This window comes from Podarcis tiliguerta (assembly GCF_965153285.1).
Source record: "Podarcis tiliguerta genome assembly, chromosome: 1".
In the NCBI taxonomy this organism is placed as follows: domain Eukaryota; kingdom Metazoa; phylum Chordata; class Lepidosauria; order Squamata; family Lacertidae; genus Podarcis; species Podarcis tiliguerta.
In genome coordinates, this window is record NC_139534.1 from 105,231,798 (window position 1) to 105,257,902 (window position 26,105).

Genomic DNA, 26,105 nt, shown 5'->3' on the forward strand with positions numbered 1-26,105 from the left:
GCACTATTTACAGTAGAGCACATCATCATCCTCCTTCGATTATTGTCTGGAGCCTCCCTTGTGGGGTTGTTTTCTCAAGATGTGCCTCAGTGCGCGTGCGCAGAGTCAACTATTATATTTTTGATTGGGTCCTGTTGGCTTGAACGTATTAAGGAGAGGGTGATTTATGCTTGCAGGCTTTCAGTAGGTGTTAGGTTGGCCTCTGGAAATGCTGGTCTAGATAGGCCTTTGGTCTGATCCAGCGGAGCTTTTCATACACTCCTAAGGCCAGAGCAAATGGAATCGGGCTTGCTTCTGTGCATACAGAACCTCTCATGAGAAGCAAATCAGTGTTGTTTCGATGTAGATGAAGGGTTAGCATGTTTCACTTATTTTTGCCTTACAACTCATAAAACGGAAAGTGTGATACAGGCACAAGAAAATGTTCTTGCTGTACAAAAATGATAGCCCTGGAGATCATTTCTGGTTGTGTTAATGAATTTGATCTGGGTTTATCAAATAATTCAGAGCAGCTCACGCATGCCTTACTAGAAGAGTCACATTAGTGATGCTTTGCCTGTGTCTGAGCCTTTTGCACCAACCATGTATCCCAGGCACAAGCTCTGATCTTCAAATGCTCTGAGTCCTAAATACTCTGAAATTGACTGAGCAAAGGAGCCTTTTAATCCTGTGTGAAGAATGCACAAGACAAGGATTTATTTGAATGGATCGGTGAAGTCTTGAGAGACCTTGGAGAGCACCACCATTATCAATACATTGCATCTGTGTTACTCATGTTACTGTCTCCTGTGCAAACTCCCATGTAAATGAATGTGAGCTACCATCTTGTGTTTTGTAGCATATCAGACACACCTATGTTGCACAATAGGCTTTAGCCCGTGTCCCAAATATCTTGTAAAGCTTTTTCTGTGTCTAGAGTACGGAATCAGTAGTTGTTGGAGCACAGGTTAAGATGGGGTTCAGATGAAAATAATCAGTAACTGAGTTGCATTAAGTGATGATGAGTTGCACCGTCACCAATTCCTTATTTTGTTTGCACTTAAAACTAGCTTTCCCCATATAACACTTGTAAAATATAACAAAAACTTGTACCTGGTTGCTTCAAGGTGTCTCAAACGTAGCCCAAACTTGCTAGTGTGTGGCTTTGTTACTGAGCTCTGAGATTGTCATTTCCCTTAAAAGAAATAATTTGTAAGAATGTAAAATGCTTATATTGATGTGTACAGTCACTGCTATACTTAACGGGCCACATACTCAAAATAGGATGAATGTTTAGCATGTGAACCATGTAAGCCGGCCCTTATGAATTCCACACAATAATTTCCACAGAATAAAGGGCAGATTCTTCTTTAAAGGAATGCATATTCTTTTAAGGAGAAGGAAGCTCAATTCTGTGACTAAAATACATTTATGCAAGTAATGCATATTGTGCCAAGTTCTGACTGCAATGTGGGATATGGATTTATTTTTAAAACAAATGTTTTACCAGGTGGAGGAGGTGGCAAGCAACAAAGTAGAAGCAACGAGAGGTTGAACAGAAAGTGTGAACAGAATCTAGAGGGCATCTGTAACAGCTGCCAAATTATTATTATTATTATTATTATTATTATTATTATTATTATTATTAAATATGATCACACAATTGTGGAACCCACAGGACCCTGTATATAAGTGTTTGAAAAATTACAACCATGTAACAAGTTAAAGGTTTTCTATATTATACTGTCGGTCCATTCAGGCATGTTCTCTAATCCAGGCATGTCCAAAGTCCATCTCGGGGGCCTAATCCGGCCGGTTTAATCCAGCCAGTGTGGCAGTTTATTTCCTGGGGTAAAACCCCCCACAAACCCTCAACTTCAATCCTAAAAAAGGTCAACAACTTTGGTCGACCCTCATGGCCCTCTTTGAAAAAAGTTTGGACACCCCTGCTCTAGTCCTTCAAATCAGTTTGTAGGATTGATGTGTACTTCAGTACAGTCATACCTCTGGTTAAAGTTGTTTCAGGTTGAGCATTTTCAGGTTGCGCTCCGCGGCGACCTGGAAGTAACACAACGCATTACTTCCGGGTTTTGCCGCATGCGCAGATGCTCAAAATGACCCGTTCGCATCCAGAGGTACCATTGTATTTTTTAAATTTTAACCTGTATACTAAGCTTGTGACATGCCTTCTCCCCCCCCCCCCAAAAAAATAATGTAATCAGCTGAACATAGTTGCTCACATTTTGACAATTCATTTGGGAGATACAAGTTACTTTTAACTTACCGTATTTTTCGCTCTATAAGACGCACCAGACCACAAGACGCACCTAGTTTTTGGAGGAGGAAAACAAGAAAAAAAATATTCTGAATCTCAGAAGCCAGAACAGCAAGAGGGATCGCTGCACAGTGAAAGCAGCAATCCCTCTTGCTGTTCTGCGTTCTGTGATAGCTGCACAGCCTGCATTCGCTCCATAAGACGCACACACATTTCCCCTTACTTTTTAGGAGGGAAAAAGTGAGTCTTATAGAGCAAAAAATACGGTATACTGTACGACAAGATCTAATAATCATAGGCTACTAATTCCCTACAACAACAGCCACATCAAAGATGAACTAGCCAATTAATTGGGGCAGGATAAATATTGTGAATGGGGATACACATCCAGATGAGCATCGCCATGAGCAATGCATGGGATAGGCTGATACTGTGTGCATATCTCTCTTGCTAGATCAGGTGCCATTTTTGTTCTTATCTAATGAAGTTTATTTCATGCACAAGGCTTCTAAACTGATGCATGTGTGGAGAACCTGGATAAAGAAGTGTTTCTCCTTCATGACACTAGAATTTGGAGACATTCAATGAAACATTTAGCAAATTCAGGACACTAGAGCCAGTATGGTGTAGTGCTTAAGAGTGGTGGACTTGTAATCTGGTGAACCCAGTTCGCGTCCCCACTCCTCCACAGCTGCTGGGTGACCTTGGGCTAGTCACACTTCTCTGAAGTCTCTCAGCCTCACTCACCTCACAGAGTGTTTGTTGTGGGGGAGGAAGGGAAAGGAGATTGTTAGCCGCTTTGAGACTCCTTATGGTAGTGATAAAGCAGGATATCAAATCCAAACTCTTCTTCTTCTACCCCCCCTTCCCCGCCAAAGTCTTTGTTCTGTGCAGAATTTATGGAATTTGCTGCCAAGAGTTATGATGGCCAGTAGCTTATACAGCTTTAGATGGGATTAGACAAATTCATGGAGTAAAAGTCTTTTCAATGGGTACCAGGCATGATGCTTATATGCAATTTCTGGGATCAGATGTAGTGTGCTGGTGAATATCTGTGGCTCATAAGAGCGGCTTTTCAACAGCTGCTACGTGCATGATGCTCTAAACTTGCTGCATGTATCCATATGAGCAGTCCTATATGCTCTGACTTCTGCATTGGGCTCTAGCATGCGTTGGTTTTGCTACCACAAGCAGCGTTTGCCAATGGCATGTCGATATACCGACAAGGCGAAGCAGTATCTAAAGCAGCTTGCCGCATAGGGCAGCTGCCCTGCGCATATAGCTTCACGGAGCTCACACATGGCAAGAGAAGCATCAGAAACACTCCCTAATACATTGCAGCCTGGCATTGCAGATCTAGGAGCCAAATGCACATAATAGGCTGCTTTCAGTTGTAACTGGATGTTTGTGCTTATCTTTGGCACTTTAGCATTAAACTGGAAGCAATGCTGCGAAAATCTCCATGCTGACCTATTGTATCTATATAGTGCAAATGGGGAAGGGGCCAGCCGAGGCTGAAAATTTTGTCTAGAGTAATGGGGCTTGATGCATATCATGTTTGGGCCAAATACCATTGACAAGCCCCATGCAGAGCTACTTAGCCAGGGCCTACTTTCTGGCCTAGCCACACTGCTCTGCATGTGTAATGTTGCCAAGCATTTATCTTTTAAACAACAGCTTCATGCCTGGGAGAGGCAACCAGTTAGTTGCATTTGTAACCAAATTCCTGAACAGGAATATAAAAACATTCTTTACAATTGAAAGGTGTGGGTGGGAACTTGCTGCCCACCTGTTTTCCACCCTCATTTGTTTTCTACAGCAGAACTTTAATTTTCACATTTCCTTAAGACACATTGATTTGTGATGCCAAATGCAGTTGTCCGGTGAACTCATGGGAACTCTGTTTTGCAGGTACTGTACTACAGTTGGACTTTGTGTTCTTTTTGCAGTATTTTGTGAATATTTTAATCTGTATGTAATATGTCTGTCATATCACAATTTGAGATATCCAAGGCTTTGCATCAATTCATGTGGCGTTTCTGATTTCAGAGAGGAAGAGCTTAGAATAAGTGCTCGCATTGAGGCCTGTTTCTCATGGAGGTGGCAAAACTTGAGACTGAGCTGTAGTGCTACAGACTCAGATGGAGGTGCTCATGATTGAATGCTTTCTTCATGCCCAAAATGCTCTCTCCATGTAAAAAATAAGAACCATGTACATTTGGGGAGAAGAAAAACTGGATTGTGTCTGGCGCAGGGTGACAAAGATAGTAAGGGGCCTTGGGATCGAGTCCTACATCTAAAGGTCCTCTTCGTGTGAATTGACTGGGCTAAAGCCCTTGTTGACAAGTAAAAGGATTTCTTTTGTGAGGAGAATTCATCGTGTAGGCATTCTGCAGTCTGGAGCAGTAAATTCCAGTGACATGTTTTCCATCTTACATAGAACCTGGCCTCTATGTGTGAGGGTTTATTGTTATGTAGAGTTTATTCTAAGCTTGCTCACTTCCCTTTTATTTCTTTTAACTCCATGGAGCTGCTCATATGAGTAAGCTCTGGAAACTTGCTAAAGGACAACTATTCTGAGCAGGAACATGTCCTGTCTTCAAATGATTGGGCATCCTTGTGCCAGTTTTGTAATATAGCAGGCACTTCCCTTCTACAGACGTTCTACTCCCTGCAATCTCTATAAGGCTTCTTGACTACACAGAAGTCACTTGTGGCTGAATCAAGTTTTTGGCAAGTCTTTCATTCTCAAGGCCTTTGCAAACGCCTTTTGGGGCAAGTGTCATGCTATGTTGTGCTTCTGGAATTTATTTTAGAAAATGCTGTTTAGAGAGCAGCTTGCATAATACGTTAAATAAAGATCTCCTGCTAACCACGACATGTGTTCTTTTTAATTGTTGGCAAGTCTCCATCCAGATGTCAAATTCCCCTAGTGCTCAGTCTGAGCATGGTGTGAAAGATACTTTAGCAAAAGAGGCCTCTCCAACACAATAGTTTGGCACTACAGGAGCTGTATGGATGATCCGTACAGGAATTGGTATAGTCTGTGCAGATTAATTTACGGTTGCCATAAGTATGGAATTTTTTGGACATAGACAGTATTTGGCCCTTGTAAACAGCGTCAGGGTGGAAATCGCTGAAAGCTCATCAGCTTTGGGCAAAAAAGCTCAACAACTTTTGTGTCCAGATGTTCACTTTTTGAAATATGGCAATCCTAATTAAGGATGATGGGTGTTAATCAGAAAAGCCTGCGTAGTGAATTTGAGGCTGATGGAATGACTGCTCACATTCTTCTCTACGCAGGTTATGGTATACAGTGCTAAGATGCTTATACATTTTAGGTTATAAACAAGTACTTCCTGTACTTTTTTGTTCTTCTGTATTCCTAACATCCCAATGAGGTAAGTCAATCTTCCTGCACTTGTGGAACTCAGGCTGGGACATTGTGGAAAGAGATTGCTTGTTTGCTTGCAGTATGGCTACATATTTTGTAAGATTTTATTCTCGCACTGCTTCAGGTCAGAATTTTACAGAGTACAGTGGTACCTCGCAAGATGAATGCCTCGCAAGACGAAAAACTCGCAAGACGAAAGAGTTTTTTGTTTTTTGAGTTGCTTCGCAAGACGAATTTCCCTATGGGCTTGCTTCGCAAGACGAAAACGTCTTGCGCATTCGTCAATGCATTCCTATGGGAAACCGTCAATGCATTTCCTATGGGAAACCGTGCTTCGCAAGACGAAAAATTCACAAGACGAGAAAACTCGCAGAACGAATTAATTTCGTCTTGCGAGGCACCACTGTACAGTGCAAAAACTTACTCATACATAATGATGGTTTCCCAACAAACCATGGCTGCCTCCTTCCTTCTTTCCTATGCCTAAACACAAAGCTTGGCTTTGTTAAACCACAGTTTCACGTGATGTCCCAACTCAGTATCTGATTTGAACGATCTCTGCAAAGGTATCTGAAGAAGTGTGCATGCACACGAAAGCTTATACCCAGAACAAACTTAGTTGGTCCCTAAGGTGCTACTGGACAATTTTTTACTTTTTTATTTCAACTGCGTCAGACCAACACGGCTACCTATCTGACTCTGCAAACTATGACACTGAATTAGGTGAACCCAGCTTTGCAGTTTTAGCAAACCACAAATTATTGAATTAGAATGAAAGAGGGGAACGGAGTTGGGCTAATGTCTGAACAGACTGTGTGAGGTAATATACTTCTGAAACATCACATACTCTAAAAATTCAGCACACTGCCATGTTTCCATGAATAGCAAAGCAATTGAGCATCTTATTTTAGATGCCAGAAGGACAGGAAGGTTTATATAGGTTTTGCCTCTTGACACTGATCTGCTGAACGTAATTGAAGATGGGCTCACAGTGTTCACCTTGAGATTATTTTTATTTGTTACTGTGCCCTTCCCCCCTATTTTTTGTCTTGGCATTTGAGAAGTTAGTTACATGGTAATAGTAATATGCACTGACAAGACTTGTATAAGACAAAAAATGGACTTTACCTCCTTACTCTGAGACAGCATTTAATGTCATCAGAGGAACACGAATGAAATGAGGAACTGCTTGTGTGATGTTAAAAGGTTTTAACATTCAGTCTGCTACTGGTGGGAAAGAAATGCAAGAACATGAAAAGGATGGTGCAGAGGGCCGTTGCTCAGTGGAAGAGTGCATATTTTGGGTGCAAGAGGCCCTAAATTTAATCCCCGACATTTGCAGATAGAGCTGAGAATGTTTCCTGCCTGGAATCCTGGAGAGAAGAAGAAGAAGAAGAAGAAGAAGAAGAAGAAGAAGAGTTTGGATTTGATATCCCGCCTTTCACTCCCTTTAAGAAGTCTCAAAGCGGCTAACATTCTCCTTTCCCTTCCTCCTCCACAACAAACACTCTGTGAGGTGAGTGGGGCTGAGAGACTTCAAAGAAGTGTGACTGGCCCAAGGTCACCCAGCAGCTGCATGTGGAGGAGCGGGGAAGCGAACCAGCTTCACCAGATTACAAGTCCACCGCTCTTAACCACTACACCACACTGGCTCTCTGCCAAGTCACTGCCAAGTCAGGGTTGGCAGTACCAGTGCTCTGACTCTGTACAGGACAGCTTCTGATGTCTCCTACGAAACAATTGAGGCCTGTTTTAAATTGGTGATTTCATATTATTAACAACTGGAGCCCTCCAAGCAATTCTAGCATGCAACCTTCATTCACTTCAACCTGGCTGTTGGGAAAGCCCTATTGATTGGAGCAGTGGGAAAGGCATATACAGTGGTACCTCTGGTTACGTACTTACCATATTTTTCGCTCTATAGGAAGCACTTTTTCCCCTCCAAAAATTGAGGGGAAATGTGTGTGCGTCCTATGGAGCGAATGCAGGCTCCTTGGCTTCAGCGATAGCAACGCTAAGCCTCCGAAGCGCAGAGGGAGCACTCACTCCATGCTCCAAAGGCTTCGCGTTGCTTTCGCTGAAGCCTAGAGAGCGAGAGGCTTCAGGGATAGCCGCATGCAGCCTCTCCGGCAGGGAGAGGCTGCACGTGGCTATGGCTTCTTTAGCCCCGTGCAGCTTCTCCCGGGAGGGAGAGGTTGTGTGGGGCTAAAGAGGAAGCCAAAACAACCAGTGGGATCCATCCCGCTGGCTGCCTTGGCTTGTGCCATAGCCGTGCACAACCCCTCCAGCTGGCTGCCTTGGCTTGTTCCGTAGTCGTGATGCTTTTGAATTATGATGCTGGAGGAGACTCTTGAGAGTCCCATGGACTGCAAGAAGATCAAACCTATCCATTCTTAAGGAAATCAGCCCTGAGTGCTCACTGGAAGGACAGATCCTGAAGCTGAGGCTCCAATACTTTGGCCACCTCATGAGAAGAGAAGACTCCCTGGAAAAAACCCTGATGTTGGGGAAGATTGAGGGCACAAGGAGAAGGGGATGACAGAGGATGAGATGGTTGGACAGTGTTCTCAAAGCTACCAGCATGAGTTTGACCAAACTGCGGGAGGCAGTGGAAGACAGGAGTGCCTGGCGTGCTCTGGTCCATGGGGTCACGAAGAGTCGGACATGACTAAATGACTAAACAAAACTTTGCTTCTGACTACGAGTCGCTGGAAACGGCAGGAGGGGAGAATGCGCTTGGGCCCTGTTTATGCGCTTCCCACAGCTATCTGGTTGACCTGTTAATAAGACATTTTCATCCAGGTATCCACGGTGAAATCAGGATCTCTTTCCTAGACAGTCATGACCAGTTCACTCCCCATTTAGTGTATAGGATTTTTCTGACCCATGGGCAGACAATGAATTGCTAGACCCATGCCAGATGGCTGCTTCTTGGAGATGCTGCACTCCACAGCAAGAAGTGCAGAGCCTGAGAGGTCTAGTCATGTTCAGGGAGCGCAAAAGGGCTCCGCTAAGACTGAGCTCCTAATGGATCAAGCTGTCTTCTCCCTGAACCCTGTCCAAGGTCCTGAAACTCTTTCCACAAACTTCCCTTGTTCTCAGGAACTCTAATCTTGACTGAACTCATCTGCAGATTGCTTGCTAGATTTCACCCTTGTGAGCTGCTTGTGGGAGCAGGAGACGAGCTCCTGGCAGTTGCCAATGAATGGAGGCTCTTCACAGGAGGATCATGAACCCATGTGGCAGATCCCTCCAGATGCTGTAGCATGGAACTCTAGCTGTTTGGGAAAGCCTCCTTGTGGCAAGTGTTAACAGGCACACCACCCCTGCGTTCCTTGCTATGCGGAAGATTGATCAGAATCTGCTTCATCTAAAGCAGTGTTTCCCAAACTTGGGTCTCCAGCTGTTTTTTAACAACAACGCCCATCATCCCCAGCAAACAGGACCAGTGGTCAGGGATGATGGGAACTGTAGTCTAAAAACAGCTGGAGACCCAAGTTTGGGAAACCCTGATCTAGAGAGTCAGTGTGTTATTGTGTTTGAATGTCAGATTAGGACCTGGGAGACTAGGGTTCAAATTCCCATGTGGCCACAAAGCTCACTGGGTGTCCTTGGGTCAGTCGCTGCCTCTCAGCCTAACATACAAAGATTAAACAAAGAGGACAGGAAACCACGTGCAACCCCTTGAACACCTTGGAGAAAAAGGTGGGATATAGGCACAATAAATAAAACAAAACTAAATAAAATAGATGGCAACCGTCTTATTACTCCATGGATTTGTATAGCTATTTAGGCCACAATTTAATTGCTTTTGCTAAAATAAAGGCTCACATTTTAGAGTTTAGTGGCTACCTGCTTACATCAGGCCTCTGACTGAAAGCTCACAGAAACCCGTTGGTGGATGACAGTTTGACTTGCAGCTGTGGGAAAGTCTTACCCTGAGTGGAGATGTAAAAATTAAGCAAATGGATTTCCCCCCTCTGGCACCGGATACCACCTCTTGCTATTCCCTTCCCCTGTTTTCCTCTAACGGACGGGGAAAGCATTAACTTGGAATAATCAATGTAACTTCCTGGAGAGCCCTTTGAGTAAAAGGCTTGTCATGTTTCTTCATTTAGTGGAACAGACGGGGGCCTGTTGTCGGGAGGCCTGGGCTGCTCCCCCTGCAGATAGATGCTCCCACTTACAAAATGTGCTCCGCAGACTGGTCGCGAGCTGTTTGCAAGCAAATGCTTCTCTTCCAGGAAAAGTTCTGGGACTTTGGGATCGCGCTGCTGAGAGCAATTAGCGCTGCTGAGAATGCTGGGATCAGGAGACAGGGCTTCTTGAACATTTGTCCTAGTGAACGTTCCCCAGTTGAGAAAGACCGTTTTAGCCTTCCCTAAGAGGGAGAGACGCATTGGTATGTAACTTTACAAAGGCCCTTAAAACTTCTCTTAAACAAGAGCAGTCTAACTGTTTGCCAGTGCTAGCAAACTAGCCAATGTGGCGTAGTGGTTAGAGTGTTGGACTAGAACCTAGGAGACCAGGGTTCCAGTCCCCACTTGGCCGTGAAGCTCTTTGGGTGACTTTGGGCCAGTCACCGACTCTCAGACTATCTTACTTCACAGTGGGGATTAATTGAGGAGGAGAAGGACAACAACTGTGTGGGCCACCTTGGAGCAAAAGGTGATCTAAATGCAAGTAATAAATTGTTTCTTGAGGTTGTAGCCACTAAACGCATTGCACAGACAGGGCAACTTCCCCTCATGCAGTGACACTTACCCTCCCTCTCCCCCTGACCCCTTTGGGAATAAAAAGAGAGCTACCTGCCACCAACTGCCCTGTGGGAAAAATCCCAGGGGAGTATGCAAGGACATCAGACAAAGGAGACATTAGGACATGCTGGACATCCTGTTGGACTGACCCTCTGGAGCTATCTATGCTTCTGGGCACAATTCAAAGTGTTGGTGCTGACATTTAAAGCCCTAGACGGCCTTGGCCCAGTATACCTGAAGGAGCGTCTCCACCCCCACCGTTCTGCCCGGACACTGAGGTCCAGCTCCAAGGGTCTTCTGGCAGTTCCCTCACTGTGAGAAGTGAGGTTGGGGGGAACCAGGCAGAGGGCCTTCTTGGTAGTGGTGGCTGCCCTGTGGAACGCCCTCCCATCAGATGTCAAGGAACTAATCAACTGCCTGACTTTTAGAAGACATCTGAAGGCAGCCCTGTTTAGGGAAGTTTTTAATGTTTGATGTTTTATCGTGTTTTTAATATTCTGTTGGGAGTTGCCCAGAGTGGCTGGGGAAACTCAGCCAGATGGGCGGGGAATAATAATAATAATAATAATAATAATAATAATAATAATAATAATAAATTTATCTACCACCATCCCGATACCTTGCTATAGGTTGATATTGCTAAGTGTTTGTATGACTATGTGTTTTTCCCAATGTAAATTGATGTTGCTTGTAAGCTGCCTTGTAGGGATTTGTACCCTGCAAGGAGGGATACAAACAGCTATCTCCCTTTTCTTCTCCTTGGACTGCTATCGTGCCATGCACCTTGCACGTTTTCACCATGGCTCCATGTCTGGGATGTCTCTCACCCTTAGAGAAATGGGTCCCCTACTTGTGTGAATCACTGGAGAGGGAGAGTAATTTCTCCCCACTTCTATTTAAATACCAGGATGGAGCAGGCAGACTTGTTCAAGTGCATCAGACTTTGAAAGGAAATCCACAACTGATTAGTGAGCTAAATCCTGCTTCCGTGATAAACGTCCTGTTCCCCCTCCTCCTCCTCCTCCTCTCCCCCTCTCCAGTTTGGGAGGGATCGAGTATCGCCTTTTGCCAGTTTGGCTTTTCTTCCGCCCCCTCCTTCCTGCCTGCGTTCCCAGCCCCTTACCACGATCTCTCTTCTCTCCCTGCGCTCTGGTCAGGTTCTTTAAAGGCAATCATTGTCGGCATTTGTCATTAACCTTTTTTCCCTCCGTTTTTATTTATATATAAAAAAGAGAGAATGCCAGAGAAACCAGGAAGCAATGGTAACAGCAGGGCAATTGCAGATGAATAATGAAAGGATTCATCACAGCCGTACCTGGATATATATATTTTTTGCAGCCAAGCGAGACGGATTCCCATCACAGCTCGGGGACTCGTTCCACACAGCCACTCATCTTTCATGCTGAAGGGGAAGGGAAAGGTGGAGACAGTATCATTATGGATATAACTGAGCTCTGAAGTGACTGGTCAAGGTTGCTGCTTCGCTCACAACACAACTGCATATCGGGCTGGAATTCTATATGCATACTCGACTGTTATCTGGCAAAGCAGCTGGTCCTTGGAATTCGTAAGGGTTTATTTGCAGAGAGCAGTCAATGTATATAGATCACAGAATCAGAGAGTTGGAAGGGATCCTGAGGATCATCAGGTCCAACCCCCTGCAATGCAGGAATATACAGTTGTCCCATACAGGGATCAAACCTGCAACCTCTGCTTTATCAGCACCATGCTCTAACCAACTGAGCTATCCAGGCTGATAAGGGATGACAGGGACAGGAAATCTATGGCCCTCCAGATCGTATTGAGCTCCCAGTTCCCATCACTCCTATCCAGAGTGGCTAATCATCAGGGGTGATGGAGCAGCTAGAAAGTCTTAGGTTCCCCACCATTGGTCTATGGCAGGGTTCCCCAAACTTGCAATTACAATTCCCATCATCCTTGACCACTGGTCCTGCTAGCTAGGGATGATGGGAGTTGTAGTCCAAAAACAGCCAGAGATCCAAGTTTGGGAAACCCTGGTCTATGGAAAGCTTTTATTTAAAGTTTAGTAGAGGAATAAGGTTTTGGATGCCAAGGGAAGGACAACAACATCATTATATTTATATTCCACCTTCCCTCCAAGGAGCCTAAGAGGGTGTACATGGTTTCTCTTCCCATTTATCATCACAACATCCCTGTGAAGTAGGTTGGGCTGAGGATGAATGACTGGCCTGAGATCAGCCTGTGAGCTGAGTGGGGATTGAGCCCTGGTCTCCCAGTTCTTAGTCTGACACTCTAACCACTACGCCACACCGGCAAGGCTGTTGCCTTGGAGCAACATGCTTTGTATGTAAAAGGTTCCTGGTTCCATCCCTGGCATTTCTAGATAGTGCTGGGGAAAGACTTCTGCCTGGATCCTGGAGGGCCAAAATCAGTGTTGAAAATACTGCACGAGATGGACCAGTGATCCAACTTGGTATAAACCAGATCCCTATGTTTTCTAATCCATTTGTCCAGTAATACTATCCTCCCGGGTGAAAAATGTGATTATTTGCTGATCAACTTTTCAGCTTGAAAAGAAACAAGGCCGATCTGGGCATTGAAGTCGCCTCCCAAGACAAGCCGAGGGTTGGGTGACAGAGAGTCTATACTTTCGAGTAGTTGGTCAAGTTTTTGCCTGGGATGTGTGACCAGATATGCCCAAGATGTGGTGGATGTGTAGTTACACTAGGGAGTGGCACCTGCTGTTCTTAAGGAGGCAACAGTTACTCCTGATCTCTCAGTAGCCTCTGATATCTATCCATGGCATCCTGGACCAACCCTGTGAGATGGGAACTGGGGGCACTGTCCTTCAGTGGTCCTACTCCTATTTTCACGGCTTGTTGCACAGCATCAAGAGACTGCCTGTCAGGTCCCTGGCAATTGCATTATGTGTCCCATAGGGTACATCTTGTCCCTACTTCCATTTAGTATGAATGGCCATTAGGAGATGTGGAGCAAAGTGCCATCAGTATGTTGATGACACCCAGCTCTATTTCTTGGTGAGGCCTGAATCAGGTATCTGTGCAAGCCTGGGATCAGTCTCTGGATACAGTGGGGGGCTATATGGGGGCAAATAAGGGGGACACCCTGAGATGCTGAGCAACAAATTGAGAATGCTAAACTGTGAGAGTATATATATGGAACCAGAGTATGTATATGGTTCCTTTTTGGAACTTCACAGTTCTCACCAAAGGAATATTGTATTCCACTTGTGTAGTTTCCTCTTCCAAAAAGGCTTTTTGGTGGATTATTTTTCATCCTAGTCTTTATTTGTACCTGTTTAGAGAAACTTCTACTTATATATGTTTTTATTGTTAAATGGGATTTTCCATGGCAAATGATTAACATATGAAATCCAAACCATCCTAAATATCTTTGCAGAAGCTTACGAAAAGCTTGGCCTATCACTCAACATCCAAAAAACCAAAGTCCTGCACCAACAAGTACAAAATAACCCCTCTGCAGCACCACAAATCCAACTCAATGGTGTAACGTTGGAAAATGTCGATCACTTCTCCTACCTAGGCAGTTTTTCTTTCCACAAGGGCCAACATTGATGCTGAAATCCAGCATCACCTGAGATCTGCGAGTGCGGCTTTCTCCCGATTGAAGTGCGGAGTTTTTGAGGACTGGGATATTCGCAGGTAAACCAAAATGCTGGTTTACAAAGCTATTGTACTACCAACCTTCCTATATGCTTGTGAAACATGGACCACTTATAAATGTCATCTCCAACTCCTCGAAAGATTCCCTCAACGGTGTCTCCGAAAACTTTTACACATCATTTGGGAAGACAGGCGAACTAATATCAGTGTACTGGAAGAATCAAAGATCACCAGTGTTGAATGATTCTTCAACATCAACTTCGTTGGACTGGTCATGTTGTGCGAATGCCTGATGATCGTCTTCCAAAGCAACTACTCTATTCCGAACTTAAAAATGGAAAGTGTAATGCTGGTGGTCAACAAAAGAGGTTTAAAGACTGTCTCAAGGCAAATCTGAAAAAACGTAGTATAAACACTGACAACTGGGAAACTCTGGCCTGCGAGCGCTTCAGTTGGAGAACAGCCTTTACCAAAGGTGTCATGGATTTTGAAGACACTCGAACTCAGGAAGCAAGGGAGAAACGTGCTAAGAGGAAGGCACATTTGGCAAATCCACACCGTGATCAACTCCCGCCCGGAAACCAATGTCCCCACTGTGGAAGGATGTGTGGATCCAGAATTGGCCTCCACAGTCACTTACGGACACATTCTTCAAACCGTGTTTATGGAAGACAATCTTACTCGGCTATGAGTGATCGCAGAAGAAGAAGAAGAAGAAGAAGAAGAAGAAGAAGGGATAAATGGGGTAGTATCAAGCAGCTGTAAAGCTCACCAGCAAACCATAAATTTTGAATAACCCTGTTGAATAGTTTAAAAAGATAAACATTCCATGCTTTGCTTTTGCATTCAACTGCAGTATAAAATGTATTTGCTCTCCCTCCTCTCTACTCATATGTTCACATCAGTGAATTTCCAATCAGTGCTGCAACAGTAAGAATTTGTGCTTGAGCTTGCTTTTCCTCTCTCCCTCCTGTTCCTTTTTCCTTGTGTGTTGTGTCTTTTTAGATCATAGAGCAGGAGGGCAGGAAAATCTTAGGACTGATTTGTGCAAGCGGCTCAGAAACCTTTTGGTGAAGGGGTCAGGTTTAAATGCCTTTAAAAACAACAACAGCTCAGACTGGATCTTGTAAAAGAGAGGGCACTGTAGAATTTCCTACAATGTTAATTCTAGAAACATTTGAGTTGAAAGGATAAAGCTCTCTGTCTCCCTTCCTGCCCCTCTCCCAAGCCTTCAATAGTTGTAAAATATTGAAGGTAGGAAAATAATTGTTCTTGCTGAAGGCTTGCACTAAGGCACACAATCTTCTCCCAGCCATGCAGGCCCTTTTCAATTGGAAATATTTAACACTCTATTAGTTTCTGCTTTGTTCTCGAATGTATCGGTGATCATAATGTTCCCAGAGGCAACTCAAATGATGAGGGCTTCACTGGTGCAAGTTTGCATAACCTGCTCTGAAATACTTCAGTTCTTATGATGTATCTCTCAACTGAATTAGAACTGCCAAATGTGTGAACTTGCCTGAATAATGACTGTCCTCACCTCTTGCCTCTGAGCCTTGTTTGTACCACAGGCGCAGGGTGTGTGTGTGTGTGTGTGTGTGTGTGTGCATATCAAGAGAACCTCAGGCCTCTCCAGGCCTCTTTATTTGGGCTTTGGGGCTCTCACCAGAACACACTACCTCCCAGAGGACATTCCCTCTTTGAATGATTTTGCATGACTGAAATGTGCCCTCCAACTGTGACCATGCCCCTTGCTTGCTTCGAAGAGGGACGGAGAGGTGTGTTCACATATTTGTGGAAACCTCCAACCTTTGAATAGCTGGATTGTAAACATTGCTTGGCCCACCTTTGCCTTTGGCCCTGCCCACTATGGCTATGCAGCCGCCAGGAGGTTGAGCGTAATGGAACTGGCCCTCAAGTTGAAACATCTCCCTCCCCGGATATACAAATATTAGGATAATTGTATGAACCAGCATGCTTTTGAATTATGAACCAGCATGCTTTTGAATTATGAACCAGCATGCTTTTGAATTATGAACCAGCATGCTTTTGAATTATGAACCAGCATGCTTTTGAATTATGGTGCTGGAGGAGACTCTTGAGAGTCCCATGGACTGCAAGAAGAACAAACCTATCCATGCTTAAGGAAATCAGCGCTGAGTGATCACTGGAAGGACAGATCGTGAAGCTGAGGCTCCAATACTTTGGCCACCTCATGAGAAGAGAAGACTCCCTGGAAAAGACCCTGATGCTGGGAAAGATGGAAGGCACAAGGAGAAGGGGACGCCAGAGGACGAGATGGGCGGACAGTGTTCTCGAAGCTACAAACATGAGTTTGACCAAACTGCGGGAGGCAGTGGAAGACAGAAGTGCCTGGCGTGCTCTGGTCCATGGAGTCACGAAGAGTCGGACACGACTAAACGACTAAACAACATGAACCAGCATATAGCCTGGCCTTAAATCCCAGTTCCCCAGATAGCATTGGATGGTGGTATTCTGTCTCAAGAGAATTTACTTGAACCTCAAGTGACAATAATGGATCTAGGAGCACCCCCCAAACTACGAATCTGCTCCTTCAGGAGGAGGAGTGCGACCCCATTCAAAGTAGGCAAGCTTCCCAATTCCTGGACCTTGGAGACCCCCCCCCCCTCAACTGACTTTCTACCTTATCTAGATTCACTCTGTTTACTGGCTCTCATCCAAACTAGCCCTACATCCAGACACCTCTTGAAGTCATGCATGGTATCTGCTGATTCAGATGTTACATAGAAATAGCCGAAAGCCGAGGATGCTACTTGTCAACATGATGCCGTATGATAGCTAGGGCTTGTGATGTGTGAGTTGTATCCAATGTAACATTAAGTAACCTCCCTGTTGGCACAAGGGATTTTGCAACAGGGCTTTCCCCTCCTCTCTTCCCCACTGTACCTCCCTAAATCAGTTGTGGGGTTTCCCACAACCCTCTGCAGCAGATCTGGGGAGGGCACAGGGTGGAGTGGTGGGGAGAAGTCCCATTGAGCAATTGGAAGTCCTTGCACTGATGCAGTGGCTTCTTAGCAATATATTGGATGCAAGCCAATGTCTCCAGTTCAGCCAAGAAGCTTTAAGCATATTCACAAAGTGGCTTTAGGCAAGCCACTTTCTCTCATGGATCATGGAGAAAAGGCCCGTTCAAGTATTCCAAAGAATGCACAACCTGGGGAGAAGTAGTGGTCCGTTATAGCTAGTTATTGAGAGGGTGAAGACATGGGGTATGTGAGTGTTGGGGAGACGTATTCTTAACCTGTGGCCATTTAAATGGGTCGGAGCATATCAAGGGGCTCCCCTCCCTATTGTTCAGCTCGGACACTGAGATCCAGCTCTGAGGACCTTCTGGCGCTTCCCTCATTGCAAGAAGTGAAGTTACAGGGAACCAAGCAGAGGGCCTTCTCAGTATTGGTGCCCGCCCTGTGCAACACTCTCCCAGCAGATGTCAAGGAAATAAACAACTATCTGACTTTTAGAAGACATCTGAAGGCAGCCCTGTACCGGGAGGTTTCTAAAGTTTGACATTCTTTTGTATTTTAATACTTTTTTGGAAACTGCCCAGAGTGTCTGGGGCAGCCCAGTCAGATGGGTGGCATATAAATAACAAAATTATGATGATGATGATGATGATGATGATGGTGTGAGGTTAAGGAGTCGGTTTTGGGCAGGGCGACAGAGAGGAGACTCAACTGTGGATGTTGGCAGGGAGAGAAGTAACTATGTCTTAGCTGTCAGATTTTAATGCCATTTTTTCAGAGAACAGCATCCTGAGGTGGTCTTGGCCACTGGTCCAAGAGTTTATTGGGCATTGGGCACCAAACTACCCTGGATGCTAATCTTGTCTATTCATGGGAGATGCAGTGAGGTTTGCTTCTGTTCAATAGGATATCCTACTTTCCAGAAAAGATAAAACATTACACCTAGGCAGCAGTTTGAGCAGGCACCCAGAACACATGGGCACAGTCACTCCCTCTGTGGTGAGAAGTATGGTTGTCCTTATATATTTCTAAACTCATAGAGAGATGAAATATATGAATTAGCATATGTACAATTCATGCAAATCACTGTTGATGTATGTCCTCTGTGTGTGTGTGTTGCATTTCCTTGTTTCTGGCAAGGTGTAAGTGACTCTCCCATACTTTTTCACTGTTACAGAGCTTTCTGATAGATTCTGTGTTGAGAATTTCAAACGGTCCAGAGGCAAAGGAGGACACGGTCCTTTTAAAGTTGTGTATTGCAAAAGGAATTGGGACTGGAAGCGCCTTTCATGTCCCAGTGCCTCACAGCTGTTAAGTGTCTGTATTTCCTCTTCTGCAGGACAAAGATACAGGAGCCCACATACTTGAATCCGGTTGGTGTAGCTCTCCTTGTTTATTGCCCATCGCCATTATTCATATTGGTGGCTCTCTTTTTATGTGTATTTAGTGCCATGGCAAGCCGTGTGCCTGGTGTGCCAGATCCCCACATTTTCCCTGAGATGTGCTATCATGGTGGGGGGGGGGGGAGAGGAGAGAGTGTCCCGGCTGCTGATTTGACCTTGTGCTTTGTTTTTGTTTGATTCTCTTTGCACATGTCTCTAATTGATCTTGAAAAGAAGGGACAGTTAAAGAAGACGTTAAGGTGAAATGAAGCCATAACTGTGACTGGAGACTTTTATTAAGTGTGGCAAAGTTCCCTTGGCTGCGTTGAAATTGTTTATTGATTTTGGTATGGCTGGGTGCTTCGGAGTAATCGCCCGCAGAACCACCGGAGGGGAGGCCGGGGGGGGGTGAGGGAGGGAGGGAGGGAGGGGGGACAGAGCGAAAGCCCAGAATCTCAGCTGTGATTGGTCTCGGCTGCCTCCTGCACACGACTCCTCTTCCTCCTTCCCATTCTTGGGGGTTTCTCCCTCACCTGTAAATAAGCATCCAGGCCTGTCAGCAGTTAACTCTTGGAGCACCTGACTTCCAGGTGCTTCTCCCTCAGCCATCTTAAATCTTCTGACCATTGGGCAGGGCCGCCAGGGCTTGTCTGCCTGGAAGGATTTTACTGCTGAAGGGTTTTTTCTTTTACATTTCTGTGTATACATCTTAATTGGCTCTTCTAGGGTCACGTCAGCACTGCAGGAATGAACTAGTTAACTTGTTTCTTTTTTTACTATAGCAATACAGAGACCCTCCAAGTGTCCCTGTTTTCCAAGGACAGTCCTGGATTTACAGAAGCCATCCCAGTTTCTGATTTGATCCCTGAATGTCCTGCTTTTCTTTAGGATGCCCCTATTTTCATTGGCGAAATGTTGGAGAATATGGAGTTATGCCACCCCCAAGCCAAGGAAATAAGTAGCTATACAACCTTTAGAAGATATCTGTATAGGGAAGTTTTTTTAAAAAATGTTTAATGTTCTGTTATTCTTTTTATATGTTGGAACCCACCCAGAGTGACTGGGGCAACCCAGTCAGATAGGCGGGGTATAATAATAATAATAATAATAATAATAATAATAATAGGATGTTCCTATTTTCATCAGAGAAATGTTGGAGGGTACAGCAATGCAGAATTCTCTCCATAACTGTGGCTGCATCATGGTTCTTCAGACAATTCCCAGAGGCTTGGAGCCAGCGTGGTGTAGTGGTTAAGAGCGGTAGTCTCATAATCTGGTGAACCGGGTTCGCATCTCCACTGCGCCACATGCAGCTGCTAGGTCACCTTGGGCTACTCACACGTCTCTGAAGTCTCTCAGCCCCACTCACCTCACAGAGTGTTTGTTGTGGGGGAGGAAGGGAAAGGAGAATGTTAGCCGCTTTGAGGCTCCTCAGGGTAGTGATAAAGCGGGATATCAAATCCAAACGCTGCTTCTTCTTCTTCTTCATGGGCCAGCGAGTGGTTGGAAGCCTCATGGTGCAGTTCTACAGCTGAAGCCAATCCTATCTGACCCTAATCAGAACGGACACTATTTCAGGTGCCACATAATACTTGTTCTGCCATTGTAAGAAACTGATCTTTTAGTGTGGCAGTATCTACACTTTGGAACTCCTTGCCTATTGACATTGGGCAGGAACCTTTTCAGAGCCTCTTTAAAACATTTTCATTTAGGCAAACCTATCCAGACACACAGATGTGGGCATGCTTTAATCTTTCTTTTCTTTTTTTAAAGCTGCTATTGATTTTAATCATCGTTAAATGTTTTTAATTTTTAACCGTTTTTATTGACAATTTTAATGTTTCTTGTAAACTGCTCAGAGGTTTTATTGTTACAATCAAACGGTATGTAAATTTTGCTAAATAAATGTACTTGAGAACATAATTGCATGGAGAAAACAACAGATGCTCCTGTGAACTGGCCCATGGCTATTTTAAGTAAGCCACATTGGAAATCTTTTGGTTTGAAAGGTAGAAAATAAATCAAATGGTCATAGCAGTTTATCTTTAATTCACATGCAAGTTCAAAACCATCACCACCATGAATTGGGCCTGAAAATGGTCTAATCACAAATGGGTAAATTTCAGGAAAAGTGAAATAGATTTCTTGGCAACCCATCAACAGACTGGCGTTAGCTGCAGTTTCTGAATAGTCTTCAAGGAGAGTCCCATGTAGAGCATATCATTATACCCTCACTTATCCAAAAGGCTGTGGTTGTGAAAATCAAGTATACTGCTTCAAAAAGAGCAGGTAACAACAAGGAGCTCTCACGATGAAGTCTGGTCTTCTTGCGTACAACCTCCCTCACCCCTTTCTGTGGATTTTGCTGTAATCAAAATATTATGAAGGGGAAGAAACTATTCTGGTAGTCACACACATCACCTTGAATTACACTAAAACATGTTAATTCAGTGGTTCTCAAAGGGCATGTGGCAGGAGAGGACGGCAAGTGTGATCGGAAGATTTAGGGACAATCAAAGAAACATTTAAACATTTCAGTGTAGCATAGTATCAAAATATTTTTATTCTTATTTGCAGAATATGGATAGGTATCTTCAAAATGAGACCAACTGATACGGAGGACAATCCTAGCTGTGATCCAGAATTGCCATTTGAACAGACCATTGGAGAAGACTCGCTTATAATTATATTTTGGGAATGTTTCATGTTCTTATGTAGTTACTTTCTTTTACACTTATAATACAGTCTTTCCATGATTGTATTATAAAGTATCTGTGTTCTATGTTATAAATCAAACTGCTTTTTGTTTTTGTTTAACAATGTATTTCTTGTCTATAAAAAAATTCAGTGTGGCATGAGCAAATTTTTATTCTGAAAGTTTGACCCAGAGGGGAAAAATAGTTTGAGAACCGCTGTGTTAATTGATATGAGCCACTAATGTGGCACTGTTCTGTAGCCTTCATCCAGTAGAAGTCTGGCTTTAAAATTCCTCCATCCCCACACCTCAGACTGAGAGAGTCATTTTAACCCATCTTGACCCCTGCTTGAACAAGAATAAAATAGGGATTGGGTGGAATATGACACAAATCAATAGGTTATCCCAACAGATGTGATCTTTGGGGGCCTGTTTCCCCTTGCTATAGTAACAAAGATAAATGATGATTTGTTAACATTGCGATCCAGAGACTAGGTGGTTCAGTGGATCAGGCAATGACCTTTCACCCTTGGGTCTTGGAGCTAGAGAAAGGGGGATGGATGAAATGGTAATCAGATAGTACAAGCAGACAGATTGGGGTGCTGCTTGCTGGAAGACGGTGTTGCACGAAGCAAGCCCATTGCCCTGTAAATTTACACAGACTTTTTGATCCCACTCCATTTCCCAAAGTTGGAAATGATGCAAGCGCTTTGCCTTCATTTGAAGCCACTCCCTGCAGGTGGTACTGCAGGAAAGGAAACAGGGACAGAGATTGTGTGGGGAAGAGGGACAAATCTTAAAGCAGCAGTCTGATATTCACTACTTTAATTGTTGTTGAATGGCTTCATAGCATAACTCTTTATGAGTGTATGGGTTTTCACACTACTCTGGCCTAATCCCCAAAGTTTTCTCAAGAAAGGGAATGTCTCTCTCCTTCCAAGTCTCATGTTTTCCCTCTACCAAATTAGAACCTGGCTTTGTCTATTCCATGACAAATTCTGTACCACCAAGAAAAGCGAACTTTGCATCAGTTATACACTGATAACCATTCCATCGGCAGGCTTGTGTGGAGCTTCACATCCTGGCTGAGATTGTAACATCCTTCAGCTGACCTGGAGTTATGAAGCTTCACCTTCTACTTCAGTGGTTGTTAAGAGTTGGGAATTATTAATACAAACATACAGTGAAGCTGGATTCTTGTTGAAATGAATTTGTAAGTTATCCTCTATCTTTTTTTCCTTCAACCCAATTCTACTGGTGCTCAGTATAGTATAATGTTAATCAAAGTAGCTCCATTAAAATCAATTTCATCCCCAGCCCACTTTGTATCTGTAAGAAATGAAGCAGTGATACCCATTTTGGCCAAATTCTCTGGATGATCTAATCATCCATTTATTAAAAACCTAATGGATTGATCTGCTTTGTTAGTTGTTTTGGGATTGGCAGTGTTTGCTGCCTTAATGCCACATCTCTGAGCAAATCTGAAAAGAGGAATCTAACACAGTGTAATCGGGTGGGTGGAGAAGGAGGCATTTTTGTGTGTGATCTCCATACAGGGTTTTTAAAAGTGTGTTTTTACAAATAAAATGAAGCTTTTATTATGTCAAAATACAAATGCCATTTTTATTCACCAAAAATCCAGTATAGCTATACAATGGTACCTCAGGTTACATATGCTTCAGGTTACAGACTCTGCTAACCCAGAAATAGTGCTTCAGGTTAAGAACTTTGCTTCAGGATTAGAACAGCGGCGCGGCAGCAGCAGGAGGCCCCATTAGCTAAAGTGGTGTTTCAGGTTAAGAACAGTTTCAGGTTAAGAACAGACCTCTGGAACGAATTAAGTACTTAACCTGAGCTACCACTGTATACTGTAATGCCAAACATTTTTTCAGCATCATTTTCAAATCCATAGCCCTACTTAAAATATCCTAGTCCAAAAGATCATACATCAATGCTGTTTACACACACACACACACACACACACACACACACAATGTTTTTGGACTTCCAGTTTTGTAGTCTGAGTTGTAGTGTGCTCTGGGCTTAAAAAACGATCAGTGGATTTGATTGATCTATTTTGCCCTGCTTTTGTAATGCTGGTAGCCCTTTCACTGATCTAACTCCTGGGCACCCGTGGCTGTCAAGGAGCTTCCTTTACTGCTCTCACAAACCTGAGATAAATTTGGACCGGATCTCTCTGTGGCCCTAGCAGGTCCTTGGCCAAAGAATCTTGTGAGCATCTACCCCACAATTCTGAAGCTGTACCTGTCAGCACTGTGATTAATGCTTAAGCGGAACAATCGTAACCAAAGCTGCCGAGTTCCTCTGGATGTTGAGAGCTCTCTGCAGGCACTTCCTCCTTGTAAGAAGCCTGGAGAGATAATTCCATCGTCGGCCTGATAAGGGCCAGGCGGAGAAAAAGAGGGGGGAAAGGGCTGTCCAATGGGAAAATCTGTTTTGTTCTGAGGTTGGCCTGAGGGCAAGCGAGGCAGGTTTCATGTGGGTGTCAGATGTTGCTTTGTTTTGTCAGTTCAGTTGTCAGCGCCCAAGTGCTGTGGCCTCAGGCAAGTCCTGCTGCCCCCAGTTAACATTCTTGTGTGTTCTCTGTTTTCACCCACAGATGGGGAAAGGGCGGTTTTATTTATTTTTTGCTTTCCACATGCCCCTCACTCATAGCTGGATGTTTCTCAGAATGGAAGCATTCACTAGGTAGAAGGATTTTTTTTTAAAATAATGATTTTTCTGAAAAGGTATGAAGCCCAAGACCCAGCATAACCACATGGCTTCATTGAGCAAATGCCAGGGCCCCCTCCACTGGGGGCAACAACATGGTGCATTGTGGGTAAAAACAAAGATGGCTACAGACACTAAAACATGGCTACTGTGTTGGTTTTTTGTGGAGGAGATATGTTGTTTTATCCACAAAGTGTCACGACTGGAATTCCTGGCACATTAAATATCAGAAAAATATAGATGGCAGCTGCTACCCTAGAGGGAAGCACCTGCTCAGATGCCAAGGAAGGAGGGAGATTAAGACAACTCCCTGGAACTGCCTTTGTGAAGTGAGCATGCTATGCAGGCCGTACTGCTTCTAATGCAATTTCAGCCCCTTAGCAGCTTCCACAAGTAAAAGAACACTAGCTTTTTTCTCAGTGGCTCTGTTCAGGCACTCCACCGTGCCATGGTTTGTTTCTTAAAGTCTGAGCCCAAGTCTGCTGCAAAACCAGGACTTTTTCTGTGGTGGCTCCTCATTTGTGGAATGCTCTCCCCAGGGAGGTTTGTCTGGCACCTTCATTACATATCTTTAGGTGCTAGGCAAAAACATGTCTCTGTAAACGGGTTTTTGGCTGGTTAATATTCTATGGGCTATTAAATGTGTTTGAGGGAGGTTATTGGTTTGTTTTTGTTTTATTATGAATTTTGTTGTTGTTCTCATTTTGTATTTTTGAATTGTGAACCACCCTGTGATCTTTGGATGAAGGACAATATACTGTTGTTCTTGTTCTTGTTGTTATCGTTATATCCTTAACTCTGAAGAAAGAAGTAGACCACACAAATGGCTACAGATTAGTAAACTCCAAATTGAACTAGATTATCATTTTGGGTGTGTGTGTTATGAGGTGTGTGTGTTTGTTAATTTGTAGGATATGAGAGCCTCGTAAACGGCATTCCCTGTTGTATTCAAGAGCCCTGTTTTAATTCATTAGAATTAAGATCCTGGAGAAAGGGCTGTTAGGAGGACAGATCACTTGCCCAAGGTAGCAACAGCCCTAAGAGAATCCTAGGAATGGGAAGTGGAAGGTCTGTTTGGACTGTTCCTGCTCTCTCCTCTGCAGTAAATTATAATAGGAACTTACCGAGATGCTGGGAGGGTGATCCAATGAGGTGGGGAAGGCATCCATGGTAGGTCTGGTGTGATTAATCCTCTTCATTAGTGCTCTGGAAGAGGAGGTAAACAGTCCATTAATTAAATCTGCAGACGATACTTAATTGGGAGTGTTCCAAACACAAGTGAGGAAACAGCAATAATGCAGACGGCCTTGAACAGATTAAAAAATGAGGAAGAAATAAAATTGCACTCAGCCTGGATAACACAGCAACAACAACACATGATGGGGGAAGAAAATCATTGTGAAACCCACATGTTTAATGAAGAGAAGAAGTGGAGAAAAGAAATATAGACTGAAAGAGGCTCGGGGATTAAAACACAGCAAATGTGCTTGACAAGCTATGGAAAATGGTATTAGGGTGATCACTGGGGAAAAAATAGAACTATGCTCACAAGATCTTAGTAAACATTATTTACCTAAATCAGAGATGCTATACTGAAATGTCCAGCTTCCACATTTTGAATAAACTGTGTAATCACATTTGCCTAAACTGGCTAAATATCCATTATTCTGATTGCAGTCATCCTGGCTTACATGTGAGACGAAAGGTTTGTTAAAGTCAGGATGCAGAGAAGGTGGTAGAGAAAGGACAGGGACCCCAGGAGAAGCCAGAAAGATAATTGCGGAACACAGAAACTCCCCTTTCAGATAAATGGGAGCTCTTGTCAGACATCCTGTGGACATTGGCTTGTTGCAAATATTGTGTGCCACATTTCTAATAGAATATTTCCATGCAGGCGCAAGGGCATGTTTCATAGAGCCAGTTTATAAATGTGGTAATATCCAATTTATGATGGGAGTGCTCTGTCCAGCATCGCAGGGTTATACACGAACACAACAGAGTGTTCCAGCATAAATTGACCAGACCATGACACAGCTGCTGAATTATGGAATAATATTAGGAGCAGTTGCCACTTGTAGCCATGACATTTTTACCCTGGGCTTGGAATCCCTTTCTGTTTTTATTCTTCAGCCTATTCTTCAGGCATTTCAGTAATTCTAACTAAGCATAAGCTTAGTTAAGCGTGGGTGCAAAGGTCCCACACCAAAGAGAAAAATTGGCTTATATGAAGCACTGATTTTAGAAACAGAGAAAAATATT

At 43.9% G+C, this 26,105-nt stretch overlaps 2 long non-coding RNA genes across 2 annotated transcripts in view; both read right to left on the reverse strand.

Annotated features, from left to right (window-relative positions):
• LOC310681474 overlaps positions 1-26,105 on the reverse strand; it is a 360,526-nt gene that overhangs the window by 285,306 nt on the left and 49,115 nt on the right. The window lies entirely within an intron of this gene.
• On the reverse strand, positions 2,126-5,274 carry LOC310681344. The gene is made up of 3 exons (XR_014513228.1): positions 5,260-5,274; positions 2,520-5,216; positions 2,126-2,258 (listed from the first exon to the last, which is right to left on the reverse strand). It is a non-coding gene; the product is annotated as an uncharacterized lncRNA (long non-coding RNA).